Source organism: Otolemur garnettii, unplaced genomic scaffold, assembly GCF_000181295.1.
Source record: "Otolemur garnettii isolate 467f Iridium unplaced genomic scaffold, OtoGar3 scaffold00045, whole genome shotgun sequence".
Taxonomy (NCBI): domain Eukaryota; kingdom Metazoa; phylum Chordata; class Mammalia; order Primates; family Galagidae; genus Otolemur; species Otolemur garnettii.
This window is the reverse complement of record NW_003852440.1, coordinates 9,207,256-9,230,478: the sequence shown is the minus strand read 5'-3', so window position 1 is coordinate 9,230,478 and position 23,223 is coordinate 9,207,256. Positions and strand designations below refer to the sequence as shown.

Genomic DNA, 23,223 nt, shown 5'->3' with positions numbered 1-23,223 from the left:
GCCTGTAGTCCCAGCTACTTGGGAGGCTGAGGCAAGAGAATCGCTTAAGCCCAAGAGTTGGAGGTTGCTGCGAACTGTGATGCTATGGCACTCTACCGAGGGTGAGAAAGTGAGATTCTATCTCAAAAAACAAACAACCCTCCCCCCCAAACTTCTTACAACTTATAACTTCTACTGAGTAAGGCAGCAGTCTTCTAAAGAAGGTAGGAAAACATACTAGCTGGTCAAATGTTACAGTTCATCATCCCTGTAGAAGGAAAGAGTCTACAGCACTGTGTTTAGAAGACGGAGGGCTTCTGTAAGTGTATTCAGGTAGCTGTTACTAAGACCACAATTGAACGATAGATTTCTTTAGAAGAACCCTTACCATTTTGATCACATACTTTGAACTTGGTGTTTCACTTATACTATTTTAATGAATTCTCACAATATTTTTTTGAGGCAGGCAATTCTGGTTCCATTTTACAAATGAGTATACTAAGGCTCAAAGAGGTTAAGAAGGTACCTAAGGTCACACAGCTATTGAATAGTGGTGTTAGATTCTCCTGCTCCCATCTCACCCCTAATCTTTCTGGCTCCAAAATGCCATTTGAGGATACATTTGAAGGAAAGGAGCCAACTGGACTTGGAAAAGAAAGATGGGGAGAGACCTTCAAATAATGTGTTCTCAGGTCCTAGGAGAACCCCATCAGAGTCAGGAAGAGGAGAAGGCTTCTGCCTTGCCTGAGAAGTTCAGTGAATGACCTATGATTTCTTCACTTTTTCTTTTCCAGTTCTTTCTTTGCTGTTTGTTTCTGGGCCACTCAATTCCAGTTAGCATATCCACTAGATCAGTGGTCCTCAACCTTCCTAATGCTGTGCCCTTTAATACAGTTCCTGTGGGTCATGCCCCATAGGTTGAGAACCGCTGTACTAGATGGAGGGAGAGTGAGGAAGGTTTGGGAGAAGGTGAAACAGTGGCTAGAAAACAAATTTAATTAATTCAGACCAGTTAACCAGTTTATCTCTGAGTAGAGTAACCACTGCAGTGACTGTTGCTGGGGGCTGGGGTTGGGAGCCCCTAATCCACGCTGTGCTGTCAGCTAGGCAGTCTCAGAGGCGGCACTCCTCTGCGCCCAAGTTATCTGTGCAATGTGGGGCTCAGTCCTTCTCTGAATCTGCAGTGAGTCTGTGAGAAATGAGCATAGATAACTGCTAGAATTTTCCTATACAAATGTTCATTTCAGTTTTACTCCTAAGAGCAAAACATTTTGGAGGAACAAAGTTTGACTCTTACAGTTTTTTAGTAAAAATGATTATAAATTGCCTGAGGATGAGACTTGGAACAGGGAGTGACTGCAAATGGCCATGAGGGATCTTTTTGGGGTGACAGAAATGTTCTAAATCAGATTGTGGTGATGACTGCCCCACTCTGTAAATTCATTAAAAACCATTGGATTCTACATAAATTCTATCTCAAGAAAGAAGTTAAAGATGATAATACATTCTGGAAAAATATACACCCAAGCACAGTGGTTGCCTTATAGATAACTCTTTCTGTGGAGGAGGCAGTGATGGACAACCGGCCTGTGTGCTTTAGAGGCTGTTAAACTAGCCTGGTGAGGAGAGGGGAAGGAATACAAATTGTGCTGTCACATGAAAGCATTGGATTTAAATGGCATCAGAGAAGAAAAAATCAGAATCAGGGGGAGGGAATTTAGGAGGATTTGCTGAAGCCAAGCGAAGATGAGAATTGAGGCAGAGTCTGTGAGAGGCTAAAGACAGAAAGAGGAAGGCAGTGCAGCCCACACATGGTCCCTTTAAGAAGTGTGGGGGGACAGGTGGAGCCGGGGGAAGTAGAGGCTACGGATAAGGCGGGGCCTCCTTTTAGGCACCCAGTGACCAGATGGTCCAGGATGGGCCCAGAGTGGCTGTGGGGAGGGGAGGCTGCCTACACCACGGTCACTTGGCCATGTGGTTGTGGCGAATGCCTGCAAGGCTGGGCTTCATAACTGGCGAGTCAGTGACAACACCATTGGTACCCAGAAGTGTACCTCTGATGTTTGATCCTCAACCACGACCCCAATTCTCCTGCCTTACTGAAAAGGAAGCAAGCTCAAAGAGGCTGAGTGAGCTACCCAGAGTCACACAGCAGGAAGTGGTGGGGCTGAGATTCGAATTCAGATTTTCTGGTGCCCAGGCTTGAGGCTGATTGAATACATCTCTCTTTTCCACTGCCAAGGAGGGCATGAGGATTCAGCTTCCTGCTTTAGCCTCCTAGGAGTCTGCCTGCTGGGAGAGGGGCTGAGGTATAAGAGGGAGGCCCTGGGCAACTCGTGCTTTCAGCTGCAGTTATGCGGCTGGGGAAGGGACAAGCAAGTCCCTCTCAACCTGGCTCTCTATAAAGAAGATCATCCAAGCTCCCCTAAATTCTCCTTTTGAAGAAATCATCATGGCTTAAAAGACACCTGCTCAGCATCTCAAAAGGCTGCCAGCTGCTCATGCTCAGGGGAGAGCACTTTGCTATGTTTACCCAGGGAGAAGAGGAGAAGGGCAAAGGCTTTGAACTCCCCCTTCACCTCCCGCCTTCTTCTTACACTTTGCTTTGAGAGTTCTCATTCTCTTACTTAAGGTGTTGACACACTCTGAATTCTTAGTAGAACCAATGTTCTATCATGACTCAATGTCCAAATTTCTCCCTGAGCTGGTGAGAGTCCCAAGCCAGGTGTGTTCCATGCAATGCTTGCCTCTCTCTGGAGTGATCATGAGAGGTAAACTCCAGACAGAGGTGAGGAAATGTATCCCTGATGCATTAATGGAGAGCCTGGACAGAGGGAAGGGAATCCAGTCCTTGGAGACACTGGGATGAGGCCCACCTCCTTCCCTTCCCCGTAACCTCTTTGGCTCTGGGTAGGGCTTGTCTCTGGACACCACTTGTCTTACACCAGGTGCAGTCTTTGTGCCTCTGTTACTCCCGTGACTCTTGCCTCCACTCCTTGGTCAGCTGCCCACTTCCAGGGTACACCCTGGACCCTGCCTTTATTCTCAGAGCCACTTCTCTTCTGAAACCTTCCCCTCCAGTGCGTGGCTCTCTGCCAGCAGCCTCCGCAGTGTGCCTGCCAGGCTCAGTCTTGCTGGAGAACAGTCACGAGTCCTGTAGCTCAGCCTATGGTCCAGCCTCAGGGGCATTCGGTACCAGCCAGCAGCCACAGAAAGACCAGCCTTCTCTTTACACTTTTCTTCAAACCCTTCTCCTCCCCACGGCCCCCTCTAACGGCTACTTTAGTGAGCAAATTGCTCTGGGTTGGGTGTTTCAGGAACTTGCCACATGGGTTTATAATGATTTATTTGTGTATTTGTTTTTCCAACTTGACTATGTCCTTCTTTGGGTCAGAATCTGTCTCTCAGTCATCTTTGTGTCCCTGGTGCCTAGCCCAGCACCTACAGCTTCCTATGGGCTAAAAACTGTTGCTGAGTGATGCATCAGAGTGGCAGAGGCTGGCTCGGGGAGACAACCCACACGCTTGTTCCTGTGAGCCTGGAACCCAAAGGGCCCTCCTGGGATCTCCACTGCTGGGTAGCATTAAAACAAGAGAAGACTAATAACTGCTTTCTGTGTTCTGAAATCCTATGTTGGGAGATGAAATGCAAAACCTGGGGCTATTCAGTGCTCTACTGTGAGGTTTCCATGGCGACTGTGGCTGAGGCCTGTGTGGGGGGCAGCTGCACCTCCCGCAGCCAGGCCCAAGGCCCAGCTGTGTAGATAGGAAGGGTACCCTTATCCTTCTCCACCAGGCAGGGGTGCAGAGGTCTCCAAGTCTCTTCTCTCCTACTTCATACACTGAACAGCAGTCCAGCCATGAGCTTCCCTGTAGAGCTGAGGGCTTGGGAAAGGTGGGCAGCAGGACCTAACCGTGAAGGACTGGAGCACCCTGCATGCCCTAGTCTCCATAGCCCACGTCTAAGTGCCACCATCCAGTCACCGCACCTAGGGGGAGCAGGTAGCTTCAGCCTTTTTCTTCTGGCAGGGGAGTCTCAGGAAATTGTGTCAAGACGATTTTTGCGCGTTTCTCACCTCTATTCTACCCCTCCAGGGTAGAACTGGGCTCGTGGTCAAAGATGTGCTCTTCTAGACCATGAGAGGGTCATGCTCAATATTAGGAAGTTCCAGATACACTGCGTTTCTGGGTCTGCCAGCTCCCGCCCCTTCTCACCACTTCCCTCTCTCTTTCCGTCTCTTCGCCCCCTTCCTCTCTGTCTTCCTCCTCACTTCCCTCTCCTCCTGCTCTCCTTACTCCCCTCCATGTTCCCTCCCCAAGCCCTCTCCCTCCTACCTGTCCCCACCTGGCTCCTGGTGGTCCAGGCCATTTAGTGCTGCCCACTGGCCTCTGGATCTCCATGAAGCAGGCTCCTGGGTGTCTCCCCAACTTTCTCTTGGACCTATGGACTTTGCCTCAGTCCATCCTTGAATGAAGATGAGAGTAAGGGAGAGAAAGTAGATAGACCAGGCTGTTACACTGCATGGCTGTCCACCAAATTATGAAGCAGAAGCCTCTGGGTCTGTTTTCTCGGTGTCCCTGCCCTAACTCCAGCTCAACTGTACCTCTTTCTCTTGCCTTCCGGACTCCCGCATGGAGGCCTTTTCCCTATAATTTCCTACCATGCACGGCCTGTTTCTGCATTCTCCTGGAGTTAACTTGTCCTGCCTTTCTCTCTTGGCTCTGACTTTCAGCGGCCTGGCTTCACCTTTCCTTCTTTTAGACTCTACCATTTGGTGGACAACCCAGGACTTTCCTGAATCAACTCCCTTGAATGGTATTCAGTCTACACACTGCCAGACCCAGGGGCCTTCCTCAGTTCCCATCCTTCCCACGAGGATGGGACCTTCTCCTCACCCGACATTGTGGAGAATAGTTTGTTGGACTCCGGGAGAATTTCCAGACACTTTTTGAGGTATTCTTGTTGCTACCCCATCCCCCCAAACAGCCCGTTCTTTTCTTTCTTTTTTCTCTCTCACCACTACACTAACAAGGAGATTTCATTCCTTTTGCTTGTGGTTTTCAGCAGGATTTTTTCCCTAGAGGACCATATCCTGGGAAACTGCACGCTCCAGCCCATGGTGACCCCCAGCTCACCACCAAGGCTCAGAGCAAGGACTTCCCACCCCCCAGTGCATCATTAAAAAGCACTGCTTTTTCTGTTGAAGTTATCATGGCTGAATACCTCCTACTCCTCTTTCTTCTTCTCATCTTGGGATATATTTACTTAGGCCAGATGGGTTTCTTTTTGTCCTTGTCTCTTGCTTGATTTTTTGCTTTTATATGTTAGTTGTCAAAATAATGAATTAGTTCATTAGCATCCTTAGCTGATAGCCAAATAGGTTCTTTTTTTAAAAAACTGTTATTACAGACTCATAGATTTAAATATATCTGATTTGTTTCAATCTACTGTCATTACTATCTTTATCCTACTCATATTGTCCTGGCTTGGCCAGAGGGAGCCACTTCACGCTGGCTCCCGGGTCCTCCTGGCCTGGCCGCGCTGTCTCTGACTGCTGGCTCCCAGGTCCTCCTGGCCTGGCCGCGCTGTCTCTGACTGCTTCCTCACTGTCTGTACTCTAGGCTGTGTCATTTTGCTTCCTCACTGTACTCCAGGCTGTGTCATTTTCAGAGGCCTCCTCTGAAAATCTTCAGAGGCCAGCAATGGTTGGAGAGGTTCTAACTGAGTTTTTAAATGAGTTCCTTGCAACATCCTTTTCTCCATAGCAGGGAGAAGGGATGGGGAAGATGGGAGGCAATTTCTTCCATGCTTCAGGGTTATTCAGGAGGTTTGAGCTAAGTTACTTTAATTAGGGAAGGGGTAGGGGCTGTGGTGGGAAGGCCAACCCACAAGGTGGTGAGGAGGAGTCTCCCCAAGAAAGGCGAAGGGTTTGGCTTGAGGGTGTCCATGGCAGAGAGCAAGCCGGGCTCCCCTGCAGAGTCTGCAAGCTGTCAGACCTCTGCTGGGGATCTGTGGATGTAAGGGGCCACTTGCGGTGAGCTGTAGACTCGCTCCTCAAGGAGAGCTGGACAGAAACGGAGCTGCCCGTGGGCTATCTCCATTTGCTTTATAGAATGAAATAGTTGTTGGCAATCCAGACAGCAGGTCCAGCCTGGACAACAGGTAACTTAGAAACTCTCCCACGATGGAAGGCTAGAGACCCTTCTATGAGTTCTGCTTTCTAATCTTGCATAGCCCTTGGAAGGAGGGGGCTAGATTTGACCTCATCCTTGAACGTGGGACTCAGAACAGATTTAATTTAGTTTAAGGGAAGTCATGAGGCAGTTTTTGCAGTTGAGGATGGTTGTCTGTGTCTAGGTCCCCAATTTTGAGATACATCCTTTGATGTAGGACATTCTGTTCCCTAGTTCTAAGTCTCTGGGGAAGAGGTGGCTATCCTTTCTCCAGACATGAGGAATAAAAAGGGAAGAACTAGTTCTTTAAAACTCTTCATATGGCCAGATGAGTCAGCTCATGCCTGTAATCCCAGTACTTTGGGAGGCCAAAGTGGGAGAATTGCTTGAGGTCAGGAATTCCAGACAACCCTGCCTCAAAAAACAAACAAACAAACAGAAAATGAAAACAAAAACACCAAATCCCTCCATAAATGCCAGCAATTATGATTTCCCTTGGTCCCTATTGTCCCAAGAACTTCCGGTCACCCTCTTGCTTCTCTCGTTAGCCCCACTCATCACCCCTCCTCTGTCACACACCTTCTTGTGCACTGGTCACTAGAATGATTTGCAGATGGAGTCTGCCATGTGCTCTCTCGCCTCTGAGCATGGGGTTTGTTAGCTACGATTAGGTTCAGTTGCACATTAAAACAACAACAAAACAAATGAATAACTTCAATATGACATCGATTTCTTTGGCACATGAAAGAAATCAGAAAGAGGGGGAGTGTTCTAACAGATACCGCACCACAAAGCTGTCAGGACCTGGGCTCCTCTCGTTTTTCTGCTCCACCACTCTAGTAGCTGGCCTCCATCTCAATTGGCTTTATGGAACAAAATGGCTGCTGGCACTCCAGATATCAGGTCCATATTCCAGGCAGAGGGGGTGGAGGAACTAGGCTGTATCTTCTACTTGAGTCAGAACTCCATCCAGGCAACCCTATAAACTTGTATTTATATTTCATTATTCATTACTAGCTACAAAGGAATAGCTGAAAATATTGTCTTCTAGCTAGAAACATTGTCCACCAGGACAAATGATGTTCTAATTATAAGGAAGACTCCTGGCTATGGGCAGGAGTTAGTAATCTCTGTAATCAGTGTCCTTTCTGTTCAGCTTGCTTGCTCTTGGCTTAGATACCGCTTCTTTTAGGAGACAGGCCTCTTCTAGGTATTTCCCTAGCCCTAGAGTATCATGCTGTATTGCACCTGCTGGTTCACCTGTCTGTCTGCCCCCTTGAACAGTGAGCTCTTGGAAGGCAGGGCCTGAGTGCTCAGTAAAGGCTTATGGAGTGAATGTTTGCAGGAGGCTGGGGCAGCCTTCATCCTGCTAATCCTCCCTGTTTGGGATGCTGTTACAACTTACAAGTGATCTTGTTCTTTGTTCACTTCTATGGCATTACCACAAATGTATACCCAAACCTCTTTTGACAGAAAAAGCATCTCTTCTCAAACCACTGGGGATGGCACATCCTTGGTACCTTTGGAGTATAAATGGCATTTACAGGCTAGACAAAGTGGCTCACACCTGTCATCCTAGCACTCTGGGAGGCTGAGGCAGGTGGATTGCCTGAGCTCATGAATTTGAGACCAGCCTGAGCCAGACTAAGATCTGATCTCTAAAAATAGCTGGGCATTTTGGTGGACGCCTGTGGTCCCAGCTACTTGAGAGGCTGAGGCAAAAGAATCACTTTAACCCAAGAGTTTGAGGTTGCTGTGAACTGTGACTCCACAGCACTCTACTGGGGGCAACAAAGTGAGACTCTGTCTCAAAAAAGAAAATGGATGCATATATAAAACAGCATCTGATTCTGTCTGAATGTGGGTTATAGGTTAATAAAATAAAAAAATTTATAAGTGGCAAGGAATTTGAACTGAGGCATAATTCCATTTTGTGCAGAAAGCTAAGCTGTTCTGCATAATTTGTCATCCAGCCAGGGCTCTCTGACATACTCAAGCCAAGGGCTCTTACCCCCTTCCCATCTCTGACTGGCTCCTTCTAATTTAATTCTAGGTAGCATGGCTCCCAATATCCCCAGTAAATATGTTTACTATCACTTGGCTGAGTCAGCTGGTCTATGTTTTTTGTAAAGGGCTGACCTGGGATGAAAAGTCCTGGCCATACTATCCCAGAAACTTGCTCTCAGAAAGATCTTCTCAGTAGTTTATAGTTATCTATCACTGTATATCACTGTATGTCAACCCATTCCAAAATGTAGCAACTCAAAGTAATAATTTATTATTTCCCATGACTCTGCATTTTGACTGGGCTTAGTGGGGCAGTTCTTGTTCTCCTTGTATATGGCTTGGGTTGCTCACATGGTTGCCTTCATCTGGGATCCTGCCTGTGGTTGGAAAAGCCAAAATAGCCTCCCACCATATAGGGCCTCTCTCCGTACAGCCTTGCATCCTTCAGTAGCCTAATTTGAGCTTTCTTTTGCATGGCAGCTGGCTTCCACGGCGGGAGACTTTCTGAGAGGGAAAGCCCCACTTTGTAAGCACTTATCAGGTCTATGCTTGCTAGTATCCCATCTGCCAAAACAAGTCACAAGGACACTCCAAGTATCAGTGAGAGAGGGGGATGCACAGGTCTTGAATACAGAGGTGTAGTTCCTTGGTCACCAATTTAACAGTCCACACACACGGCCTCTGAGAAGAGTGGAGCAGTCAAGAGCAGCCTGGCTTGGGGCTGCTGTGTTCCTCATAGTATAAGTTCCGTGACTTACTCTTTGATCCCCAGAGGCAGAATCATAGGGTGAAGGTTACGTGGGAGGAGATTAGAGTTTAACGGGAGCTGCCCCACAGTGAGACACCTGCTTTGTGACATAGTGAGACCGTAGTTCCTTGAATACATCATGGGAAGTGTTCAAAGAGAGCACTTCTTGGTGAGGATGTGTAAGGAATTCTTGACTGAGTTGGAAGTTAGAACAAATAATGAATAAGCTTCCTTTCAACTCTGAGTCTATTTAAAGCTCTTCTTGGCAGGCCAAGAACATTTGTCTCAGAGATAGCAAATGCACATCAGGGTTCTTATAAGGTGAGGCAGAGAATGTAATCTTCTAGGTGAAAAATATCAGTGGCTGAATGTTTAGGGACTCAGCCTCTATAGAATAGGGGGACATTCTTGGTGCTCTCATTGATTGACAGCTGCAATGAGGGGTGTGGGGTGGAACTTCCTGCCCTGGAGAGCCTGAGGGAGACAAACAGGAAGGCCTGACAGACCTTGGACAGGAGTATCCAAATTACCCTCCCAGAAGGGCTTCAGCTCTGCAGAGCCCTCCAGAGGCTGCCCAGGGGAGGGGGCAGGGAGAGCTTTGCTGGGGAGAGGCCCCTGACCTCACTCAGTCAGAGTGGGACACTTTCATCTTCTTGCAGACTAAGTTTCCTGTTTGGTTTCTGTTTGAAGAAAGGGTTTTAAAAATTAAAAGCTTGAAACCCACCGAGAAAAATTCCATCCATGAGAAACATTAAGTCAGCCCAAGTATTGCACTGGATGTAGGGACAAGGGATTGGGGGAGGAGGGGAGGGAACCAGCCCCACAAGCCTTTGGCATGGAGGGAGGGCAGTTGAGGTGAGAGGGGCGGGGGCAGGGTCCAGAGTCAACTCCAGCACCCAGGCACCAGCCTGCATCCCCTGGTCTGAGGGTACAGTCTCAGGGTGCTTTGCCCTTCTTATCCAGGGGTGGCCCTCCAGGTTTTTTTTTGAGACAGGGTCTTGCCCTGTTACTTGAGCTACAGTGCAGTGGCATTGTTCACTGCAATGTCAAGTTTTTGGGCCAAGTGATATTCCTATCTCAGTCTCTGAGTAGCTGAGACTATAGGCATGGATCCCCCTCCCCCCACCGATAATGTATACTTTTATTTTTTGTACAGACAGAGTCTTGCTATGTTGCCCAGGCTGGTTTTGACCTTCTGGCCTCAAGAGATCCTCTCACCCTAGCCTCCTAAAGTGTTATTACAGGAGTGAGGCACCATGCATATCACCCCAGGTCTATTTCAAGGTGGTAAGAAGCCTGCAGATGACAGAGGCAGGGCCAGGGATGCTAGGATGACCACTCTCCAGGACCCCTGAGGAAGAGTGAGGGTGCCAGTGCTGCACCAGATCTGACTGGAAAACCTAACACTTTCCCTAAAGCTCCCAGAAGTCCCCTCTCTGGGAGCGTCCTGGAGCCCGGGTCCATGTTTTCCAGAGTGTCTGGCTTTTCCTTGGCCTGGGGTATAGGCCGTGTGATAAAGGGAGGCCCACTTCTCATCTTAGCTTCAGGTGAGTGTTCTTAGGGCAGCAGGTCCAAACATAGCTCCTTTTCACCTCGAGACAAAAATAGAGTGAGGCAAGCAAGGTGGTCAGGATGGAATATTTCAGATAAAGCTGGAGCCTCCTGGAGTGAGAAACAGGCCACAGTGAGCCTGTCCTCAGCACCTCCTATTCCAGGACAAACCCCTTTTCTGTATTGGTTTTCTATTGCCATGTGTCAGGTTACCATAAGTTTAACGCCTCAAAACAACAGATATTATCCTATTACAGGTTTTTGTGAGTCAGAAGTCTGAGCAGTTTAGTTATATCCATTGCTCAGGGGTATCCAGGCTGCAATCCAGGTGTGAGCTGGCCTGCCTTTCCCTCTGGAGGCTAACCCAGGGAAGAAACCCCTTCTACATCCACTCAGGTGGCTGTACTATGGGGCTCCTGCTTTTTGCTGCCTTTGACTGAAGGCCACCCTCAGGTCCTAGGCTGCCAGCTCCCTACCATGTGGCCCTCCTCACCATGGCCACCAACTTCATCAAGTCTGCAAGGACAAGGAGAGTCTCTCAACTCGAGCGGACCTATTCCCACTTTAAGGGCTGCTGTCTGGGGCTCAGTGCCTATAGCTCAGCAGCTAGGACACCAGCCACATACACTGGAGCTTGCCACATACACTGGCAGGTTCAAACCCAGCCCAGGCCTGCCAAATAACAATGACAGCTACAACCAAAAAAAAAAAAAAAAGAGCCTGTCTGGCTTGGCGCCTGTGGCCCAAGCGGCCAAGGCGCCAGCCATGTACACGGGAGCTGGCTGGTTTGAATCCAGCCCAGCCTGCCAAACAATAATGACTGCTGCAGCCAAAAAATAGCCAGGAGTTGTGGTGGGCACCTGTAGTCCCAGCTACTCGGGAGGCAGAGGCAGCAGAATCGCTTGAGCCCAGGAGTTGGAGCTTGCTAGGAGCTTGCTAGGAGCTATGATGCCACAGCACTCTACCCAGAGTGGCAGCTTGGGGCTCTGTCTCAAAAAACAAAACAAAACAAAACAAAACCTTGTCTGATTAAGTCAGGCCCACCCAAGACAGTATACCTTTAGTGATCCCAAAATTAAATGAAGACCCCTTTGAAACGTGTAAGCAGTGGTGCCCCGAAATGAGACTGGAGCAGAAATGTTCAGGCCGGGTTTATTGAAAGGAGAGGGTGGCCTGCTTGGGCAGTGCAGAAAGGGTGTCTGCGCCCGGGGGCAGTTAGAGACTGCCTTTTATGTGGGGATATAGGGGGTGGGCAAATTCCACAGTGCCCCCCTCCAAGGCTTTGGTGAGTTAGGGTCCTTTGGTAGAACTTTGGGGTTGGGATTCACTAGGTTCTTTGTCTTAGCAGGAGAGGAGGAGGGGAAAGGATTCATGTGGGGGACTTTGTTAGGCTCCCAACACCCTTCTCCTTTGCCATAGTCTGTTGGCTAGAAGCAAGTCACCAGGTCAGAAGGGAGGAGATTCAACAGGGGGCAAGGTGTGAACTGCAGGGTTTGAGAATTACAGGGCCACCCTGGGGGGCTGGCTCCCACCGTCCTCTTTTGGAGACCCCATGCTCTAGTTCCTTAGTCCTTTCCCTCACTTGTGGTCACCCAGCCTCCTACCTCCCCACAACTCCTCCTGCTCATCCCAGAGAATCTAGTACTTGATTCTCTGTCTTACCCCCACACAAATTTGCTTCCAGCTGTCAGACAAAGTAGAAATGATTGGATCAAAGAAGTAAGTCCCCCAAAGGGCACTCTGTATGATTGTGTCTGGGGCTTCTGCCTCATGTCAAAAGTGGCCAGGGCTCCACGACTAGAGAGGATGAGAAAGGTGTGTCGTTATGTGTTGCTTAGTGATGGGGTGGGAGGGGGGAGTACGTTCTGAGACATGTGTCGTTAGGTGATTTTATCCTTGTTCAAATATCATAGAGTGTATTTACTACACAAACCTAAGTAGTGAAGCCTACTGTATACCTAGGATACAGGCATAGCCTGCTGTTCCTGAGCTACAAACCTGAATACTGAAGGCAGTTGTGACACAGTGGTGAGTACTGATGTATCTAAACATATCTACACATAGAACAGTACAGGAAAAATACGGTATTATGATCTTGTGAAATCACCAATGTACCTATCTGTCTTTGACTGAAACGTCATGTGGCACATGACTATATTTGGATGTTGGGGAGGTGGCCTTTTTTGTGTGTGTGTGTTTATAATGATTGGATGTAATGTTTGCTCCTTCAGATTCAGAGACAGAATTGGGGGGAGGTGGCTCTTAATTGCTCTGTTTAGATGTCCACCTACACTGGTGCCCAATAGGGCCATCCTTTATAGGATTTTGGGATTATGCTTCCCTCCCCCCACCACCCCAAGGATGATGATCTAATAACTCATCATCTTCTGATCTGTTTGTGTCTTGCAGGGATTGGTACCAAGGAAATTGTCCTGGCCTCCTCTATAAAGTATTAATAATAATGATAATGGGAATAGTCAGTTATTGATTTCTTACCATATGCCGGGCATATGTGGGACTACTCTACTACTCTACTCTAAATAGTCCCACACTTGGTCTTGGTCAAAAGTTTGAAGAGCTGTCTCTGTAGTCCTCGTATCAACTTTACCAGTAGGTGCTATTATAATCTCCACTTTAGAGATGTGGAAAGTGAGTCTCTGAGAGTCTAAGCCTCTTAGACACAGTCGCAAAGTTGGTAAGTGGCAGAAGTCTGATGGACACTCTTGGCACATCAGACTCAGCCCGTGTGAGTGCCCCTTGGGGACCTCCATGCACCCCCTGTGTCAGACTCAGCCCGTGTGAGTGCCTCTCAGGGACCTCCATGCACCCTGTCCTCAGTATCAGGCATGCACACGTGCTGCACACCTCCCTGGGCACAGCCACAGCTGGAGCTCTTTCAGTTAGCCTCTACCTGGCCTGGAAGAGTACCCAGGAGGGGGTAGGAAGGTGGCAGAAGGAGCTGCCGTGGGCACAGGCCTTTTGGGCTTTCAGGGAGCCCCCTGCATCACAGCAGCCCAGCCTCTCCCCTGAAGCCTCAGATGTGCTGTCAGAAGTGCCAAGTGGTTAAGAGAAAAACAAATCAACCTACGTCCTGGAACTAAATGCCGAGAGAGCAGTCTGTGGTGCTTGCCAGAATAACAGAACTCCATGTCCCCATGTGTCATCACAGGAAGCATGAGACCACGCAACCAATTGCTACGAAAGCAGCCTTGGCCCAGCCTGTTGCCTCATGAGGCGAGGAGAGAGGGGCTGGGGAGCTGGGGCCTGGTCGGGCTCGCAGGCCTGGGCTTCCCACTTTAGAGCCAGAGGGAGGGTAGCTGGTGGACCTGGAAACAGATCACCAAGAAGACATCTTTCCAATGACCCGTCTTTGCTATTGTGAGGCTGCCCAGGGCTGGCAGCACCTGCCTTCCTGGTTGTAGTTCCTTGTTTTGCTTTTCAGCACTTTCCTAGTACTTAGTACTTAGCCAGAGGAGTGAGTCTGATGGCACAAGATCCACCCTTGTGGCCTGGTAAATTTGACCTTCAAGATAAAAAATAGGGTCTTTGTGCTCTGCCTCTGGTTCTCTCACCCTCCCTCCCTCCCTTGAGTTCACCTCTCTCCTGTCTTCTCTCTCTTCTTCCCTGCTCCTCTTTTGAATCCTCTTGGCTTCTCCCATCCTCTAGCGAGTCATCTGTTCTGGTACTCATACTGCTTCCGAAAAGGCGTCAGTGAATGGGGGATGTCTGGGACAGTTGAATAATACAGATGACATGTGGAGAGACAGGAAATGATTGGGGCCTGAAGGAGGGGGTGAATTCAATTCATGCTGATTGAACACTAGGGCTGTGCCAGCCTCTTTGCTCTGGCCTGGGTGTAGGAACGTGTTGCAGAGAAGCAGGGTTGGGGGCTGGGGTGGAGGTTCCAGAAGCCCCAGCCTGATGGTAAGGATTCTCACTGTCCCCACTACAGCCAAGGGCCCTTGCCTCAACTGCACATGGGTCTCTGGAGAGGGAGGAAGAGGGAGATTGATTTTCAGTTTCCAGGGCAATGCTATCATCTGTCCTTCCTACAAACCCTCCCCTCTCCATCTTTGGTCCTGTCTGTCATGTCCACTGCTGCCTGCACTCCCTTTCCATTTGTGCCAGAAATAGCACGACTGAAAGGCAGTTTCCAGGCTAGTGAGGGGACCGACACCTCTCAGATGCCCTGCCTTTCCCCCACTTGTGTGCCCATGTGGAGAGAAAGAACACTCATGAAATTGAAGGAGAGGATGTTACTGCCCAAGACCTGGAGGAAGGGGGTTTTCATGAGCAGGAAGATTAGAGCTCTCGAGGATTCTTGCCCACCTTGGAGACCTCCTTCTCTGGGGCTGTCAGGATCTTGACCCGTAGCCCAATATTAGAGGTCTGTTGTGGCTTCCATACTCTCAGCCTTGGGGCTGGGAATGGGGACTGCAGGGCCACAGACATCGGTGGTCAGGGCTTGGCCAGATGGACCACAGGAAAGAGCAGGCAGGGTGTTTTGAGGTAACTCCATTTTTTTTCCTGCCAGTCAATTTGATTTACTGTTCAAGTCTTCAATATAATTATAGGGAAACTCAAACCTAATTCCCACCAGGTTTAATCAGAAGAGCTGATTTGTAGATTGATTACAACTTAATAGATTTTTTAGGAGCTGAGTGGGACCAGTAAGTAATAGGTTGAGTGAGGCCACCCTGTTATGTTGAGAGAAAAGAGGAATGGAAGCGAAAAGCTGGGGAGAAAAGGAGGAGGATTAGGAGGTGAGCAGAGAGGGCGGCAGGAGAGAGAATCCAAGGACAAGGCCTGTGACAGGCAGATGCAAAGATGCAGGTGGGATTGAGTGAATAAAGAAGGAAGCTGTGGGGACAAATCTTTCTAGAAATTCTTAGGAACTAAGTAGAGATCATTATTTAACTTTTCCAAGCCTCAGTGTCTTCATCTGTAAAATGGGCATAATTAATATTTCCCTCCCAGGGTAGTTGTGAAGATAAAATGGTACCTAATACCCAAGAATGGGGTGCAAAGGATTTTCCTGGGATAAAAGGAAGAGGGAGGGAATAGGAGAGTAGAGGGATAGAGAACAAAGGGAAAGATTGTAAGAACGAGAATACTGTCAGAGAGGGATCCCTGTGCCACATACTATGCAGAACAGCTATGAAAGAGAATGTTAACTGCCCCCCAATGTCAATTCTCCCTATCTTCCATGGTAACAACTCTTTAAATTTTTGACCAGAATAAAGTTTTCCGGACTCCTTTAGCTACATAAGGCCATGTGACAAATTCTGGCCAATGGATGTAAGTGGAAGAGATCTGTGCAGGTTTATGTGATACTTTGAAAGAGAAGGATCCTTCTCCCTCCCCACACCATATTGGACTATGCAGACAAAGGAACACTTTGAGAATGTTAGAATGTTAAGAGGGAAGGAACTCAGGCCCTGTGGGCATCACAGAAGCACAGCCAGTCGTGATGACTTTGGGGAACTGGGCTACTTTACCGACCTAGAATTTTATGAATGAAAAAAATAATGTCTCATTTAAGCTATTTTGATGTTGTATTTTTTTAATTTGCAGCCCAATGTATATTCTAACTCAGAGCCGTCCAATCAAGCTTTCTGAGATGATGAAAATGTTCTGGAAATATTTTCTATTTACACTGTTCAATATGACAGCCACTAGCCATGTGTGGCCATTGAGTACTTGAAATGTGGCCAGTGCAACTGAGGAATTCAATTTTAATTAATTTACAAAGTTAATTAACCTCATGTCCCTGGTCCTTAAAGGCTGTGCAGGGCAGCAAGGGTTGGGGTTGTCTCACAGTGACCCTGGTACCGACTATGGGTCCTAGGTCCTATCTTCTCCCCTTCAGAGGTGCTGTGCCCAACTCACCTTCCTGCATTACTGATAGTGTCTCTCACTCTTCTCCCCTCCCCTCTGACTTCCTGTGAGCACTACACTCTTCAAATATGTGTGTAAACAGCCGATGTCCAAATCTACACTACCTGGCCTGATTATTCTTCTGCTGACACAGTCACTTACCCTATTATAAAAAAGAGACCAACAAAGTATCACAAGAATGGAAAAGCAAGTATCCAATGTACTCAATAGCAATATGAAGCCAGTAGATGGTTTAATAGATGCCCATACAAGAGAAAAACTCAAATGAATTCAAGATGAGGTGAAGGGTAAGGAAGGAGGAGGGAGAAGAAAGGGGACTGGTGTGCTCCCACTTAATGGGCACAATGTGGGGCATATGGGACACCTCTTGGGGGCAAGGGACAACTATAACAGGGATTATATCTACCAGATACAAACATTCTAACCTAATTTTTTATACAAAATAAAAAAAAAATAAAAAGAGAGACACACAAAGGAGAGGGCCCTTCACTAGGACCCATGCTGGGAGGATGGGGAACTCTGCCTTCACTTCCCTTGCTGACCTTGGCTTTAGAAGGGCTCTCATCCCGTTCTTCTGCAGACATCGCCCAATTAGAGCTTCAGAGGGCTGGTGGAGAGGGCTAATGTCACTTTAGGAAGAAGGTGGGTAAGCTCCATCCACAAAAGAAGCAGGGAAATAAACAACTTGGTCAAAAGACCTGAAATAATAATCTTATTCTTATTTATGATCTAATTTCACACTCCTGGACCTTTGGAGTGGGAAGGGTGGGCATGAAAAGTTCTGTGAAACAAATAGATAACGGAGGCACTGAGAAATGCCTTGCTCTGACCACAGTCACACAGCTGGGTAGAAGTGGAGATGTGTGTAGAAAGCAAGAGGGCTCTGCCTTCAAGACCACATTTCATACAATTCAGTACATCTGGGAAAGGCAACCAGGAGATGGGTCACTGGAAGTCAGCATGTAGAGGGACGTCCCAATATGTGGCTCATGTGGCTCAAGATCAGTGACTTAGGGCCAGCTGCAGTGGCTCATACCTGTAATTCTAGTACTGTGGGAGGCTGAGGCAGAAGGATAGCTTGAGCTCAGGAGCTGAGCATGAGCGAAACTTCATGTCTACTAGAAATAGAAAAATTAGCCAGGCGTTGTGACAGGCATCTGTAGTCTCAGTTACTGGACAGGCTGAGGCAGGAGGATAACTCTGAGGTTGCAGTGAGCTAAGCTGATGCCAAGGCACTGTAGCCTAGGCAACAAAGTGAGGCACTGTTTCAAAAAACAAACAAACATGAGAATGGGAGAGGAGAGAGAGAGAGAAGTAGGGGGTAGAGGGAGGCTTATAGACTTAATTAAGTCTTTCTCTGAACTTTCCAGGCATGTAATTGTATTAGTTAAGGTTCAACCAGAGAAGCAGAACCAGTAGAATCATGTAGATGATAGGTAGATACATAGATAGATTTATTATAAGGAATTGACTTAAGTAGTTATAGGGGCTGGCTAAGCAAATCTGAAGTCTACAGAGCAGGCAGTCAGCAAAGGAAGGTCACAAGTGGGCTGGAACTCCATTTCGAGAGCTGAAGCTTGAGGACATCCACAGGCTGCAGTCAGACAAAAAGATATAGGGGGATACTTTGGTAGGCTGAGGCAGGAGGATAGTTTGAGGCCAGGAGTTTAAGCCTGCAATAAGTTATACCACTGCACTTCAGCCTGGGCAACAGAATGAAACCCCACACTATAAAAAATAATTTAAAAAACATGGTGGTACATGCCTATAGTCCCAGCTACTCAGTAGGCTGAAGTGGTGGCAGGATTGCTTGAATCTAGGAATTAGAGGCTGCAATCAGCTATGCTCAAGCCACTGCACTCCAGCCCAAGCAACAGAGTGAGACCATGTCTCTTTCTTAAAAAATAAAAAGGAAAGGAAAGAAAGGTGCAGGATCAAGAGAACAATTGTTAACCTGGCAGCTACTCAGAGTATCTCCCTTGGAGAAGGCCTACGCCCACTTTTAAAGAGCTGAAATGAAGACCCCTAGATGAAAGAGCCCCCATGGAGACTCCCGGGGTGAGTTCTTCAGTTCTTTCCCCCTTCCAGAAGCTCTGGTGCTTTTTACTTCTGTGTTCCTTTAGCTTCTAATAAAAGTTCTATCTCACCACTTGGGGGGGGGGGCGGGGGGGGGAGCTTAAATGATCTCCCACTGATTACCTTCAAATCAAGTGACTGGGAACTTTAAATCACAGCTGCAGAATTCCTTCACCACAGCTCCTAATAGTCAAATTAGGCATTTGATTAAATACCTCAAGGAAGACTGAGTGTACAATGCAAAACTCCTTCAGTTCTTCAGAGAGAATATCTCCTTTAGCCGGCCCTACATGGAGACAAACCAGAAAGGGGATTCTTTGGGCAATAGTTTAGCCTAGCTAAGTGATACATCTTAACCCATAACATCCATATTTTTTTTTCACCTATAAGCTAAATTTCAGCTGTGATGAAAAAGCTGCAGACTGAGTTGCCATTTATCTAGTGAGTGCCTTACACACGTGTCACATGCTCCTCCTATGTACCCAAACCATGTATTATTTGCAATTTTGGAGATGGAGACTCAGAGAGGTTAAGATGTTTTTTCTTTTTTTTTTTTTTTTTTTTTTTTTTTAGACGGAGCCTCAAGCTGTCCCCCTGGGCAGAGTGCCATGGCATCACGCTCACAGCAACCTCCAACTCCTGGGCTCAAGCGAGTCTCCTGCCTCAGGCTCCCAAGTAGCTGGGACCACAGGCGCCCGCCACAACGCCCGGCCATTTTTTGGTTGCATCCATCATTGTTGTTTGGCGGGTCCGGGCTGGGGATTCGAACCCGCCACCTTAGGTGTATGTGGCTGGCGCCTTAGCCGCTTGAGCCATAGGCGCCAAGCCAAGATGTTTTTTCAAAGACACAAAGCTTCAAACAAAGTCTGTCTTTCTTCTGTCAATGTTACAATAATACTCTTTGGCAAAAATGAGCCATCCCAATTGGAATATGAATTCCTTATGCAGTTTGGAAGCTGATGTCAGCAAATATTTTTTTCCAGCTAAAAAGAGATCCAAAGCTGATATGCTTTATTTAGCTGATGACAGAACAAGGCCAAGAAATAGATTTTATTTTAATGACTCAATGCCTGGCCTACATGTATTATTCGGCTGATAGATCCAACTGTTTGATCTGTTTCCCTTGTAGTGTTTGTGTCTGATTTTTTCAAGATTATTATTTGAGTTTTGAAACTTTTTTTTCGGAAGCCTCTGCCTACCTAAAATAGCTTAGATCTTAAGCTCGACTACCAGTATCAGCTACAGTCACAATGTCAAACAGATTCTGTAGAAACCCCTTGCAAGAGCGATTGGGAAAAAAGAAGAGAATGAAAATCAGGAATGAAAGAGAAGACATCACTACAGGTTTGACAGACATTAAAAAGGGAATAAGTGGAAAGTAGGAACAATTTTATGCCAATAATTGTAACAACGATGAAACTGACAAATTCTTTGAAAATGGATATACCCTGGGTAAGACTTTTGACCTGGGGCCCCAGGGATCTGAGCCTCCTCACTGCCGAATCTGATGGGCACTTTTGGGTTTTTTTTTACTTGACCCCTCAGTGGCTTCTGACATCACTAATTGTATTCTCCTTAAAAATCTCCCTCTTTTCGCTTCTATGAAACACTCTTAGTGTTTCTCCATTTAAGCCTCTTTCACCCTTCTCTTTTCTTTATGCTTAATTACAAAAATTCTATGACTTTTCTCATCCCACATTTGCATACAGGGTTCTAACTACCATTTGTGTGTTTATGGATCCCAAATCTGCAGTGCCTGAGCTTCTGTTTCACTAAATATCCAACTTTTATCAAGACAATTATCTATGCCACCCTTCAGATGTTTTTTCTTTGTCTGCTAATAACACCTACTTTTTGTTCAGGAACTATCCCTCCCTCGTTCTTAGTCATTGCCGGTCAGGAAGAGCCCTCCTCCTACCCTGACTCCATACATGTGGCCCAGTTTTATCCTCTCCATCCCGTTCTCCATGCCCATCTTCCATGCTATGGCCTTCCCAACAAACATAGCTCATAATAGTGGTTTTGAAGCCTGGGCCCAAATTCTTTGACTCTTCTTCATTGAGAGGGGGGTATCCACTATTTAAACCTGGGAAAGATGTGACTGCTTTGAATAACAGAGACCTGAAAAAGTGACAGTCTGTGACTTCCAAGGTTAAGGCAGAAAAGTCCATGCAGAATCCACTGGTCCTGCAATGCTCATTCTCTGGAGACCTCCTCTTAGGAAGTTCCTTTTCAGAATCCAGCAGCCTTACTGTGAGAAGGCCAAGTCCCGTGGAGAGGTCATATGACTTGTCTCCAGTTGAGCCAACTTTCTAGTTACTGCAGACCCAAGCATCTTTTTAGAAGCAGATCTTCTAGTTCCAGCTTTTCCAGCCACCAGCCATTTGAGTTTTCCCAGCTGAGACTCCAGACACAACTGAGCAAAGAAGAGCTGTCTCAGCTGTGCTCTGTCCAATCTCCTAACCACAGAATTTGTGATCGTAAATGGTTGTTTTAAGCTGCTAAATTTGGGGATAATTTGTTACATAGTAGTAGTAACTGGAGCACCATCAGGATGAAGTCAAAATTCCTTGCTGTTCAGTATAAGACTCCTGCCCACCTCAGCAGCTCCATCTCCTGTCCCTGCCCACACCAGCCCTGTCGCCAACATACTGAAATTCCTGGAATGTTCCCACCTTCCTAGGCTTTCATGCCTGTGTACATGCTGTTGCTCTGTCTGGACGTCTTCCTAACATACAGATATTCAGCAAATCATCAGGAAGATTGGGGAGGCAAATTCACTTCTTTTCCTCATATCCTTTTTCTCCAGGCAGTTTAGGTGCTCTGAGAAAGAATATTTAAAGAATGTGAATTATTTTCTAGGTCTCTGGATAAAATAACATTGTACATAATAGATTCTGGAGCCAGACTGAGTACATTCGAATTACACTAGTGGGTGACTTTGTGCAGGTTAGTAACCTCTCCGTGTTTCAATTTCCCCATCTGTAAAATGGAATAATGAATAATGCTTACTTAATAGAATTATGGTAAGGATTAAATGAACTCAAATGTGTAAAGTATTTAAAATGGTGCCTGGCAGAAGCATTGAATGATTGTATGTTTAAAGTAAAACAAATCTGGAAATAGTTAACTCTAGTCATTGCTCAAGTCTCTGAATCCTCTTCTTTAGGAGTTCTCCCCTGACCCCTTCCCCACACTAGCTGTCTTCACAGATAGGTCCTTCAGCATACCACAGCTATGACACTTGTCATTGTCTCTGTAATTCTATTATTGTAGTTGTTAGTATCACTAATTTCATTTTCAGATTCTTACACCAGCTGGATTTCACTCTTCCTAGACTTGAATCATAGTAGGCCTTCAAGAAATGTGTATGGAGGGCGGCGCCTGTGGCTCAGTGGGTAGGGTGCTGGCCCCATAAGCTGAGGGGCATACATGCTGTTGCTCTGTATGTTCAAACCCAGCCCCCGCCAAACCACAACAAAAAAATAGCCGGGCGTTGTGGCGGGCACCTGTGGTCCCAGCTACTCAGGAGGCTGAAGCGGGAGAATCGCCTAAACCCAGGAGCTGGTGGTTGCTGTGAGCTGTGATGCTACAGCCCTCTACTGAGGGTGATAAAGTGAGACTCTGTCTCAAAAAAAAAAAGTGTATAAAATCTTGCTTTATTTTAGAAACATAGTAGCTCGAGCCAAGAAAAGGCTAAACTAGTTGTTCTAAGCCACACAGGTAATTAGTAGCTGAACAGAGACAGAAACTTTCAGTCCTATTTTTCTGACTGCCAGGGCTAAGCTCTGCGCGTGTGTCCACTAGTATCACCACCAACCCCTGGCTATTTGCATTTAAAGTTGTTGTTTAAAAAATATAAAATTGTTGTATTCAGAGACCTGTAAAATAATCCATATTCTTTTGAGCCCCTGGGTTGTTTCAGGGTCAATCATTTTTGTTCCTGAAGAGAGAGGACTACTGGATTTGCATCCTTCCAATTATTCTATTTACTGACTAGATTAATTTTCGAAGCTTCGAGCCCCTCCCTAACGTAAGAGGGGATAACGTCCATCCATTTCCTTTTTCCAGGTGCGGAGGTGAAGGCAGCCTTATCCAGAAAATTTAATTCAATATGGGGCCTCCAGCTGGGCGAGCCCAGTTCTGGCTTCGGCCAATTGTCGCATTATCAACGCCAGACGGCGCTGTGTCCTCACTGGCTGCGTAACCAACACGTCCAGCACAGGAAAGGCCCAGGCTCCCTCACCTGGCCGCGCGGTTCCCGGGATGGTGGATGGATCCCGACATCTCCCCCTCCTAGGAGCAGCAGAACACTTCTTTCCATTTTCCGTGTGTACATGAGTGTGAGTGTGTGTGGCGGGCTTGTCCCATTTTAACCAGTCCTGAGGAGACCTGCCCGACGATGCAGCCGAGTACACACGTCCAGCAATCAGTATTTCCCTGTCGAGGCTCCCAGTCCATGTGTCTGGGGAGGACGAGGTGTGTCCACCCCCCTAGTTCCCTTTGCTTCCCTCCTCTACTTTCTTCGCCCTGATTTTCCATTTCTTATTCCTGATGTTTTTGTTGGGTGGGGGGGTGCAAAGACGAGCGCGGGAAGGGCCCGGCGAGGAGGGGCGTCGGAGCGCTGTCGCCGCGTGTCACGTTGCCCTCGCAGCCTCCGCCGGGTGTGGGAGCGCGGCTAGCGCGCGGCGGAGGGCCGGGCGAGTGGGGACGCGGAGGGCGGGATTCTCTGCGAGCCGCGGCGCAGGCGGAGCACGCTGGCTGCCTGCGCTCCGCGCCGAGCCGGGAGCC

At 47.5% G+C, this 23,223-nt stretch overlaps 1 pseudogene; it reads right to left on the bottom strand.

The window, feature by feature from the left end:
• LOC111725642 overlaps positions 1-22,719 on the bottom strand; it is a 72,717-nt pseudogene extending 49,998 nt beyond the window's left edge.
• Between the last annotated feature and the right edge of the window lie 504 nt (positions 22,720-23,223).